The 9,027-nt window shown below is 56.3% G+C and overlaps 1 long non-coding RNA gene across 1 annotated transcript; it reads right to left on the bottom strand.

The window, feature by feature from the left end:
- Positions 1-2,665: 2,665 nt before the first annotated feature.
- LOC146405432 (uncharacterized) lies at positions 2,666-9,027 on the bottom strand. The gene is made up of 2 exons (XR_014837401.1): positions 7,123-9,027; positions 2,666-5,473 (listed from the first exon to the last, which is right to left on the bottom strand). It is a non-coding gene; the product is annotated as an uncharacterized LOC146405432 (long non-coding RNA).

Here is a 9,027-nt window from a genome sequence, read left to right as displayed (position 1 = left end):
TTTCATGGTGTCAGTCTTGGGGAGAGAAGGAGGGAGGCTGGGGTTCCTGGATCCAGCTGCACCTTGGCTGGCATGAACAGGCCAGAAGCACACACGGACATTGGTGTGTAAGCAACTTGGAGGCCCCCCCCCCCCCATGAGGCTCCTGACACTCCTCAGGCAGGCATGTGGACCCCAGCCAACGCCCACAGAAGTGTGTCTGTGACACGTGTGTGTGGAGCCGACTCATGAGCGGCCCTGACTGCTGAACACAGTAGCAGCTGCTGCCCTGGCCTTCTCCTCCTTGCCTGGCTGTGGTCAGTGGCTCCCACCTGGCCACATGCCCAGGGGCTACAGTGGGCAGGGAGGGGCCCTGGCAGGGATGATTGCCCCAGGAGGTAGGAATTGAGCCCGCCCTGGACTTCTTCAGCCAGGGCCACAGCTGCCATGCCTCAGGTCCCACCCAGCTGAGGCCTAGCCACGCCTTGACCACACAGTGATCAGGCTGCCCCAGGCCATGGTCCTGAGCCCTCTGAGCTCACCGAGGCTCTCAGGCTGGAGGCTTTGGAACCATCACTTGCTTCTATCACTTGCTTGGCCAGGCAAGTGGTCCTGACACCCCAAAGGGCAGGTGCTCTTCTGACCACACCCCTATTTTCCAGACAGAGAAACTGAGATCCCCAAAGGAGAGGTGAAGGGCTGCCCAGGCCCTGGAGTGTATCCTGGAAGGAGAGGGGACTCAATGGATGGCCCAGCAGCTCCCTCAAGAACATGCATGAGGAGTTCCCATTATGGCTCACTGGTTAATGAACCTGATTAGGATCCATGAGGATGCGACTTCGATCCCTGGCCTTGCTCAGTGAGTTAAGGTGTCGGTGGCAGACTAGGTTCGGATCTGCATTGCTGTGGCTGTGGTGTGGGCCGGCAGCCATAGCTCTGATTCCACCCCTAGCCTGGGACCCTCCATATGCAGATGTGGCCCTAAGCAAACAAACAAAACATGAGTGAGACTCCCTTGGCCTGGAGGTATGGGCCCCTGGAAGGCCTCTATGTGGCATTTTTGGGGGCCTGGAATGGAGAACACTGTGCCTGGCCGATTGCCCTGGGAAAAAGGTGATTGCAGGGAGTTGGAGTGCAGGGCGTGCTCAGGTCTTCTGCACATCCACCCACCCACTTCTCCTTCTGCCACCTGCCTGCCCACTCCCCATCTGCTCACCCCCACCCCTCCCGTTCACCTTACCACTTACCTGTCCAGTGTTTAGAGGTATCAGCTCTGTGCCAAAAATGGGGGCCCAGGGAGAGCTTGGCCTGAGGAGAGAGGCTCACACCCAGACCCCAACACATCCTTGGGGTCCACACTCTGTGCACATGGCCTGCAGGCTCTTGTCCATCTGGAGAATTCTCCAACTAACAACCCATGACCTCTCTAGCTCTCACGCACACTTTTATTTAGCCCATTCCTTTCCTGGGAACACTTACCCCTGCCCAGGGGGCAGACCTAGGGCCTGCAGGGTCTGGGAGAATCTAGCAAACCCCAATCTCTGAAGGTGGACCCCTGGGCTCTGCTTGGAGACAGGGTTTGGAGGCCCTGGATGTCAGCACCCCAGCCTCTCCTTGGATAGGTTGTGATGAACAAGAGAGGAGAGATGCTTTGAGGGCCCAGAGTCAGAGGCATGTGCATTTATCCCAACTTACTGTGTCCACCTTCATCACCCCCCGCGGCTGACAGGGAAGCTCCCAGGGGAAGGCCTCAACCTGAGGCATTGCAGACCCTGGGCCTGCCTGTTGGGGTCCCGGGGAAAAGCAGGAGTGGGGGTGCCTCCCGCTGTAGCTGGCAGGAGAAGCTGGCTTCCAGGCTGAGAGTGATGAGGTGTCAGGCTCCGCTGCCAAATACCTTTCATTGAGAAAGTGTTGGGGCTGTGGCCACTGCCAGGCCTGGGGCAGCTGAATTTGGGGCAGGCTGCTGGCACCCCTTCCCCCGGGGTGGGGTGAGGGAATGGGCATCATCCTGAAGCCCCCCTGCCTCTCTCCAGCTGCTGTGGCTGAGCCAGGAGTGAGCAGGGGCTCCTGGAAGGAAGCAGGCCAGGGAGACTGTTCCAGGCAGAGGGTACAGCCCAAGAAAATGCTTGGCACAGAGCAGGGGCTGTAGTCTCAGTGCCTCCCCAACCCTGCTGAAAACTCTTCAAGAGGGCAGCCCTGGGCCCCAATATTCAGATGAGGAAACTGAGGCTCCAAGAGAAGGAAGTCATTGCTCTGAGCCTGCAGCCCAGAGCCTCTCAACACTGCCTTGTGACCCTATTCTAGCCTCTGAGCCAGGAGTACCACCCCCTCCCTCCTGGAACGTTTGCCATTCACCTTCTGGTAAATCCATTGCTCTCCCCCTAAAGCTGGGGCTGCCAGACCACACCCCATCATCCTGGGGTGTGGGGGGCATGAGCCCCCCTCCCCGACCCCAGCTCCAGCTACCCTGGGGTCAGCTCAGGGCATAAGGAGGCCCTCAGTCCCGCCCATGGCTTATAATTTTAGAACCAGGGGTTCTTTAAATTCCTAGTACTGTGAGTGGGAGAAAAATCCTGGAACAGTGCTGAAAACAAGAGCTTAAACCCAAGAGGAGGAAGATAAAAATGAATACACATTGAGCACTGACTGGATACAAACCCTCCTTGGCCCCCAAGACCCAACTCACTTTGAGGGTATTTAATGTATATTTATTGCCTTGGAGCCCAGCATAGGCTTTGGGGAGGGTGATTTTTTTCACACACATACCCCCCCCCCATTTCACAGCTAAAGGGACTTGTCCAGGGTCACACAGCAAAAGGAAACACTATGGGCTGAGTGGAAGGGCAGTGTTTTCCAGAGAAAGGGACATAGGCTCTGGGTCTTGAAGGATATGTAGGAGTTTGCCAGATGGGCAAGGCAAGAAGGGCATACCAGGCAGCTGCAAAGGTATATGTGAAGGCAGAGAAGGAAAACCTCAGGCGGGCATGGAGAGTAGCAGCGGAAGGGAGACACTCAGCAGAGGTAAACAGGGCCTTGAATGCTGGGCGAGGAGCTGGAGAATCTCTGGCAGGTAATGGGGAGACACAGAAAGTACTGGAGCAGGGGAAATTCACATAATTTCTCACAATAAAGGCTCCTCTAGAGCTGGTGAGGGATTCAGCTTGTTGGAAGGTGTTTCTTTTGTGGAACTGGAGTCTGCCCCCTCCCACGTGGCAGCCCTTACAGGGTCCAAACTGCAGCCGAGCGCCCCCTCCTCTCCGGCTGCCTCTGGTTCTGGCTGAACACTGCTGGCTCCTCCAGCAGGGCCTCGTGGTTCTGGCGCAGCCACCCACCACTTCCCCAGCCCCGTCTGTCTCCCTCATCAGCCCTCAGAGTTGGGTATGACCCAGTCGCAGACCCCAAAGACTGGAGCCAGCCTGGCGGGGAGACCTGGCTTCAGTTGAGAGGGGAGAATACTTGCATTTTAATGGTGGAAACAGAGGCAGGTGCCAGCAGAGAAAGAATAGTTCAGCTGAATGCTGATGTCCTGCTGCCTGACCCCTCCCAGGGCAGAAGCCGAGGCCAGTCCTCAGGGCCTGGGGTCCGGGGGTGGGGGTCTGGGCAGACAGGAGGTAGACCCCAGGGATCAGGGGAGCAACAGATTTGGGGATGGATGAAGAGAAACACCCACTGCTCTACCCAAGGTCACAGCTGCCATGTAGCACTGGGGATGTGGCACAGGGAGTCAGATGTCCTCGTCATTAGTCCTGAGGTCACACCATCCTGGTCACACCCTACCCTGTCCTTCCCGTCAGGTACTTCGGCCAAAACCACTCAGCCACCTTCTTGTCATTCATTTGGCTAAGCTGTCATTCCTAATTGCAGCCCCCACCACCACAATCATCCCTCCAAAGTGCATGTTGCTGGATTTGCTGGTCATACTGGATGTGACAGCCCAGCCAGCCGCTGTCCCACCCCTCACAGCTGCCCAGATGGACACACTTCTGACACAGGCCTTTGCATCAGGGTCCTGAGGGAATGCTGGCAGCTGAGACCACCTTCAGGCAATGGAGCATCAACACCCAGCTTTGCCCTTTGTCACACCGCACTAGGGGACACTCCGACTCTCAGATGCCTAGACTGCCCAAGTCAGGGCCGATTCTAACCCCCTGCCAACCACCACAGTTCCGTTCTTCAAAGCACAGTGGGTGCAGTCAGGGGCATGTGACACCTCCTACCCTCTGGTGGTGGCAGCCCTGGGGAGGGCGTGGGCTGGGGGCCGGGGGCTGGGGGCGAGGTCCCAGCTGCTTTTCCTGGGAAGTCCTGAATCCCTTCCTGCTGACTCAGCCCCAGGGGCTGGCTTGCCAGGGACTGCCAAACCTCAGGTATGTCCTCGAAGGCTGCCTGGCGGGGCCTCCATCAAGGTGGTGGTGGGGAGCCTACTCTGGACCCAGTCCTCCCCAGGGACCCCAGCGCCCCCTTTGCCCCAGATGGAGGCTGAGCTTTCATGATGAGTCGGTGCCCACATGGCAGAGGCCGAGACCAGCTGCTCACAGCCCTGGTTCTCCCAGGCTGAGGATTGATACATAAATGAGCTCTCAGCCAAGTCAGGTTCCCTCATATAGGGTCCCTGCTCAGCCCACTCTCCTTGCCTTGTAAAGACAATGCTGTCTTAGGTGGTCTAAGGGGAGTTGGCCTGGCTGCCCCTTCTGGGGCCCAGCACAGAGACAGAGGCACACACACATACATACACACAGATGTGCACACATGTGCTCTCATGTGATGTCTACATGCAGACCTGTGGGCACACCAGATATGCTTGATCATGCCCAGACTCAGCCCCAGAATGGCCTTTCTAGAGCCCCATTCTGAGAGGGAAGTAGAGCCAGGCACAGGAACCTCGGATTGTGGGGTCAGGCTTGGGCCAACTGGAGGGCCAGGGGCTGGAAAAACCCAAAAGAGGGCTTCAGGCAGGCTTTCTGGAGGAGAGGACATTTGGTATGGGCCTTGAAGAATGAATAGGAGTTTGCCAAACCAAGATTGGTTGTCCAAAGGTCTTGAATGCTAGTTTTAGAGTTTACCTTTTCTCTGTGAGGATTTTGAGCAGGGAGGGGTCACAGACAAGTCCCCATTTACTACCTCCTTTTGAGGACCCAGCCTCTCCCCTCAGGGAGCTTTCAGTCAGATGAGGGAGGCAGAGCCATTACCAGCCTGGAGGTATTGGGTTGGATCCTATCAACAGGCTTCTAAGGCAGGTTCCATTATTATCTCTATCTTACAGCCAAGGAAAGCAAGGCTGAGAGAGGAAAGGACATTGCCCAGGGACCCACACAGAGACAAGGCTCTTCACACACAACCCTGGTTTCTTGTTTTTTTTTTTTTTTGTCTTTTGAGGGCTGCACCCGAGGTATATGGAGGTTCCCAGGCTAGGGGTTGAATCAGAGCTACAGCTGCCGGCCTACACCACTGCCACAGCAACGTGAGATCCAAGCTGTGTCTTCGAACTACACCACAGCTCACAGCAATGCCAGATCCTTAACCCACTAAGCAAGGGATTGAACCTGCGTCCTCATGGATGCCAGTTAGATTCGTTTCCACTGAGCTATGATGGGAACACCACCACCCTGGTTTCTGGCTTGCATTTGTAGCTACTGATATGGCTTAAAGTTTGAAGGCCAGAATGATGAGGCTCCAATAAATCAACTTTGCCAAGAGTCGTGTCTTTGCACTTGGGGTCCTGGCCTGGGAGGGAAGTCCCTCTCACAGGACACACAAGTTCCCCCTGGGCCTCTTCAGCAAGATCGTCTCTCTCCTTCATCCCCTGTCATTGGTTGCGGAGTGGCTTTAATGAGCGGCTTTTACGCAGACGGATGTCTGAGTAGGAGGCTGGGGGTGCTTCTTTGGGCCTTCTGGGAGGCCAAGGCCACAAGCCCGCCGTCTGGCCCAGCCGAACACAAACACTTGGAAATGGCCGACCTGACGGAATCTAGGTTGTGGTCAGGCTGTGGCTAAAGAAGCCACTGGAAAAACACGCAGTCCACGGGGCCAGGCTCAGCTTACGTTTCACCAGGCAGGAGTGGCCGGCCTGGCGCCTGGAGCTGAGGAATGTTCATCTCTAGCTCTTTGGAACCTGCCGTCTCTGACGGGGGAATCCAGCCGATGGGCGGCGCCACCTTGTCCTGTTGTCAGGCTGTGACCTGCCCCCTAATGCGTCCTTGGAAAATCAGGCCCCCTGGCCCAGATGCTGATGGAGACCCTTCTTCTGCTTGCATGCCCCTGACAATGGGGAGCTCATCCCTTTACAGCTGTCATGCCTGGCAGCCAGAAGACTATAATGGGACCAGTTTCCCACAGAAAGCTCTGGCTCGCTTGACCACAGGGAGGGGAGGTCACTGCAGCCTGAGTACTCTCCCCGCCCCGCCCTGCACCCCTCCATGGGTCCAGCCTCCTCCTGGGCCTCTGGACTTTCTCCATGCCCTTTGAGTTCTGTGTCCTAAGTGGACCCAAAGGTATCTCCCCAGAAAGTTCTCCTTGTCCCATGGCTGTGTTTCAGCACTAATCTGTCACCTGCCTGAGCCATGGGCTGGGCAGGTGGCCCACACATCCACTGAGCACCTACTGGATGCTGGAATACTTTACTTGCATCTCTTCACTGAATCCTCCCAGTAAGGTTGTTCCCATAATAGCTCTATTTTACAGCTGGTGACACTGAGGCTCAGAGGGTTTATTTGTCATCCTGGGGGAGCAAGTAAATACATCCTGGGGGAGTGTTCTGGAAAGATCCATTCCCCTGCTGGCACCAGGATTGTGGCCTGGCAGCCTTGTCTTTTGGACTGGGGTGGCCCCTGGAGGCCAAACAGGGAGTTGCAGCCTGTGCCACTTCAGTGGGCCTTTGCCCCCAACTTCCCACAGGCTGTGGTCACTTACCTGTTCACACGCCCTCCGTGGCTGTCATAGTCCCTGTCAGTGGGGGCAGGAGCTCTGGATGAACTTTTGATGGGTCACCATGGAGATCCCTGAGCACAAAATCCAGCATCGTGGAGTTCTCACCATGGCTCAGTGGTTAACAAACCCGACTAGTAACCATGAGGTTGTGGGTTCGATCCCTGGCCTTGCTCAGTGGGTTAAGGATCCGGTGTTGCTGTGAGCTGTGGAGTAGGTCACAGATGTGGCTCGGATCCCACATCGCTGTAGCTGTGGCGCAGGCTGGCGGCTGTAGCTCTGATTAGACCCCTAGCCTGGGAACCTCCACATGCCGCGGTCCCTAAAAGGACAAAAGACAGAAAAAAAAAAAAATACAGCCTCTTGTGTCAAACCCAGATCCTCCCCTCAGTAATCTCACAGCCTCAGTTTCCGTAGCCAAGAACAGAAATGACAAAAGCCTTTGCTTCTTCTGCTCTAGGTGCAGTAGGTGCTCAGTGGCTGCAATTATCAGCCTCAGTAACATGCAGGAGTGGGGCAGGGATGGTAGCTGGGCTGTCCTCAGCCTCAGCTCCCCTTCCTCAGCAACCGCCACCCCTCAGGGCTTTGCAATAGTGTGAAGTGAGGGAGATTAAAACTCCCTGAAGCACCTAGATCAGGGAGGGCTAGACATCCCTTTGCAGCCTGGACTTGGAGAGAGCCCCAGATCTTTCCCTATAGCGACCCAGGGGATCTGGAAATTTCTACTAGGTCTTGGGTAGGGGTCCCCCTAAATTCCCACGTGGGAAGCCACAAAAATCACATTCAGAGGATCATACCTTTATCGGTAGCCCTGGGAGGGGGTGGAATTTGTTTCTTTCTTTGAGGTGGGAGACTGAGGTGCAGGGAAGGTTGGAGGGAAAATTGAAAGGACCCTAGGGCCTGGGAAAGGGGTCCAGGGCTTAAGGACGGCAGTCACCCTACATCCGCAGGGCCAGAAACCCAGTTCCTGACCCCCCTCGCTGTCTCAGGTGACCCCGACGGCTTCCCTGGAGGTAGAGAAGGCTCAGAGCTGGGCTTAGCGGACACAGCCGCAGGGGCTTCAGGAGAAGGGGCGGGGCCAGGACTGGGGCGGGGTCAAACGAGGGGCGGGGCAATATAGGGAGAGGCACGAGTCAGGGTTCTGAATGCGAGTGACCCACCTAGGTCCCAGGGACGGGGTGAGTTAGGGGGGCTTGGTTAAACAGAGAACACGTGTCTGACTGGTCTGAATTTGCCCAGTCCTAGGAGAGGTGGTGAAATTAAACTACACCCTTTGAGAGACTTCGATGAAAGGCCAATGTGGGATGACTGAGGTCACAAACCTCTCCACACAGACCACAGCTCTTCTCACCTCTCCACCCTCCCTGGGACTCTCTTTGGTCTGGAAAATTCCCATCGGCCAGGCAAGAGAAAGGCTAAGGGCCGGAAAGCAGCAGATCGTCCCTAGGGACACGCAGCCCTGCCCCATCCCTGGTGACTGGGTGGAAGATGGGTTGGTGATGGGCCTAGGGTGTTTTGATGGCTCTAGGCCAATCGTGGCACCGCTGCAGAGTTGTCATCTTATCTCTATTCCAGAAGAGCAGTGCCAGGCAGGAGAAACCAAAATGCCCTGGGCTCCATGGTGCCCTCAGCTCTTGGATGCTGGCTGACTGGTGAGGAGGGGATGGCTAGGGGCAGAAGAAAGCTGGGGATGAGGCAGCAGGGAGTCAGGGACCCTGAGGGGTCAGGTTCTGGGGAGAGGGTCTGTGGGAGAGGAGGCTGGGATCAGAGGAGAGGGGTGGGATCTTGGGGAGGAATAGAGCAGTGATCCTAGCAAAGAAGAGAAGGGAGAGCGTTCAGGCAGAGAGAACTGCCAGTGCAAAAGCCCTCGGGTGGTGGAGTTCCCAGTGCAGCTCAGTGGGTTAGGAACCCAACAGTGTCCAGGAGGACACGGGTTCAGTACCTGGCTTTGGTCCGTGGGTTAAGGATTCCGTGTTGCCACAGCTGAAGCGTAGATCATAGATGCGGCTTGGATTGAGGCATTGCTCTGGCTGTGATGTAGGCCTGTAGCTGCAGCTCCGATGCAACCCCTAGGCCAGGAACTCCCATATGCCAATGGCCTGTTAAAAAAAAAAAAAAAAAAAAAAA

Source organism: Sus scrofa, chromosome 2 (genome assembly GCF_054392235.1).
Source record: "Sus scrofa isolate SSC_HxYL_T2T_F1_AM1 chromosome 2, Sscrofa_HxYL_maternal_Yorkshire_Landrace_v2.0, whole genome shotgun sequence".
Taxonomy (NCBI): domain Eukaryota; kingdom Metazoa; phylum Chordata; class Mammalia; order Artiodactyla; family Suidae; genus Sus; species Sus scrofa.
The sequence above is the reverse complement of the archived record's forward strand: the minus strand, read 5'-3'. Positions and strand labels throughout refer to the sequence as shown.